This window comes from Microtus ochrogaster, linkage group LG5 (genome assembly GCF_000317375.1).
Source record: "Microtus ochrogaster isolate Prairie Vole_2 linkage group LG5, MicOch1.0, whole genome shotgun sequence".
NCBI classification, from domain to species: Eukaryota; Metazoa; Chordata; class Mammalia; order Rodentia; family Cricetidae; genus Microtus; species Microtus ochrogaster.
The window spans coordinates 64286703-64289198 of NC_022031.1; the positions used below are offsets into that span (position 1 = coordinate 64286703).

The following is a 2496-nucleotide window of genomic DNA, read 5'->3' on the forward strand; positions in this document are numbered from 1 at the left end:
TTTTTTTTGGTTTTTTGAGACAGGGTTTCTCTGTGGCTTTGGAGCCTGTCCTGGAACTAGCTCTGTAGACCAGGCTGGTCTTGAACTCACAGAGAGGAGAGATATGTATTTTATAGCTTGTGAACTCTATATGGATGCTGTATGCATTGCTATAAGATAAAACAGAAAAATTGAGACACTTCATGCAGCAAAAGATAACAGGTTTATGTATTTTTTTTTTTCAGAAAGTGAGAGTGGAAGATTTTGGATGAAATGCATGGTAAGAAAATGTATAAAAAGTAAGAAGCAGCTAGTGGCATACGCTTTTGATCTCAGCACTTGGGAGACAGAGGCCAGTGGATGTCTGGGAGTTTGATGCCAGCTGGTTCATAGACAGTTCCAGTATGTCAGTGTTTCATATAGACCCTGTCTCAAAACACAACAACAAAGAAAAGAAAAGGAGGATACAGTCTGAACAAGCAGATAGCCTACTATTGTGCACTGAGCAGACAAAACCATGCATTAGGGTATATTGTGGGATTCAGGAAGAGCAGAATAAGCAAGAGTCGAAAAGCTCTACAAGGGAGTGAAAATCAGACTAGCAGAAGACTTGTAATCAACAGGACAGAGTCTTAGAAGGGAAATCTTTGAAAGTTCCAGGTAATGGCTTGAGCTTGGAGGCCTCCTATCTAGATCAAAAGACTACAAGGATGTCAGGGTAATTGCCTATAATAAAAAGGAGTTCCTCACTATGATAGTACCCTGGAAATATTTGAAGAACCTGCCCTGATAATACTGCCATAAAAGTAGACTTTAAAGACAGAAGTAAAACTGCATTTAAAACCAGCTGAGGTGGCTTTGTGACAGAAATGGACAGGGGATAATGTTTGCATAGAGACAAAGTAAACACCTGCCCATTCTCAGATTTGCAATCCTTTGAATAAGAAGCTCTTCGTTATCCTCACCAAGCTGGTTGCAAGTGTTAAACACTGTAATATAAAAAAGCATAGGAGATTAGGAGTTTGTGGTACGAAGTTGTCTTGTGAGGTGAGGATAGACTGCCTATAGTTGAAATAAATAAGAATTGAAACAGATTTTAAGATCATAAATGTAATCAGTGGGGAAACTAACAATAGTGATAGAATTAGGTGTTGTGGGTAGAGAAATTTTGATAGTTTAATGTGTTAAATCTGTGTCATGAGGTTTAGGCACTAACAATAATCAAGAATGAGCATCATGAGCATATTTTTTACAGGTATGAGGGTAATAACAGTGGCTGTCCCTGGGTAACAAGATTGGAAGGTTGGAGAAGGTTGGGTCGGAGAACCTCTTGTTGTTTTGTTTTATTCCAATCAGCTCACTTCATCCACATTACATATTTATCCAGGCACACGTGTATGAAATGGACTTTTCTGAGGATTGAGACAGAATACTTTTCTGTCATAACAATACCAAACTATATGAGTGGACATTGGACAGGTCTGTTCTCCAGGTTTGGTGAGTACCTGCTGCCCACCCTGCTGGTACCCTCCTCCCATCCTCTTCCATTCTCACAAGGTCTCTGTGCACGTAGTGCTGTGTGTTGCTGGCAGGACCTCACAGAGAGGCAGAAAGCCCCTCACGAAGTCTAGTGGAATAGAGTTACCAGTACTCCTGCAGGTAGGATTTGTGATTCTGGAGCTCTGGGTAGCAGGGAAAGGAGTAGTTCTGATGAGAAGTGAGCTGTTGTTGGGGGCAGGAATGGGAGGAACCAGGTTTGCTCTTTGAGCAGAGCAGTGTGTCTTAACCACGGCTGCACATTAGAATACCATAGCGCTGCTAACACACTCTCATGCTTGGGCTGGAGCTGTTCCCCACTTCCCCTCTCCACTGCCAATAAGTTTAAAAGTTTCCATGGGCGCGACCTCAGGCCCATCATTCAAATCATACAATTACTGAACAGTTAGCCAATGCATCGAAAAAACTGTCAAACCGGCCCCCTATGTTTGAGGGAGGAGGAGTAGCTCTGAATCGTCCCGAGTAGACCGAGTCACGTTGTTAACCAGGTCGGCCTCAAATCTACAGCAGTCCCCCTTCCTCTGTGTCCCGAGTCCTGGGATGACAGGACCAGGCCATCACTCCCACCTCAACTTCCCTTTGTTCAAACGTTTTCATTCTAATATTTGAAATTGAGTCAAAAATTTGAAAAAGAACTTTATTCTCTCCCTTTTCCCCAGATTTGTCTTCTTCTTGTTGTTGTTTTGCTTTGTTGCTTTTTGAGGCAGAGTTTTATGTATTTTAGGTTGGCCCTGAACTCACTAAACTTACTATATATAACTAAAGATGTTAAACTTCTGGTCCTCTGCCTTTGCCTCCCCAGTGCTGCGATTATACACATATGCCACCACTCCTGATTGACATGGGTTAGTGATCCCACCCAGAGCATCCTACATGCTAGATGTATGCACATACAAGCATTCTACCAGCTGAGCTGTATGTGAACATCCTACATGCTAGATGTATGCACAAACAAACATT

At 42.2% G+C, this 2496-nt stretch overlaps 1 long non-coding RNA gene across 1 annotated transcript in view; it reads left to right on the forward strand.

Annotated features, from left to right (window-relative positions):
- LOC113457733 overlaps positions 1-1469 on the forward strand; it is a 3703-nt gene extending 2234 nt beyond the window's left edge. Inside the window, exons 2-3 of the long non-coding RNA XR_003378240.1 lie at positions 225-259; positions 1367-1469. This is a non-coding gene — a long non-coding RNA (uncharacterized LOC113457733). The remainder of the gene's footprint in view (positions 1-224; positions 260-1366) is intronic.
- Positions 1470-2496: the final 1027 nt, after the last annotated feature.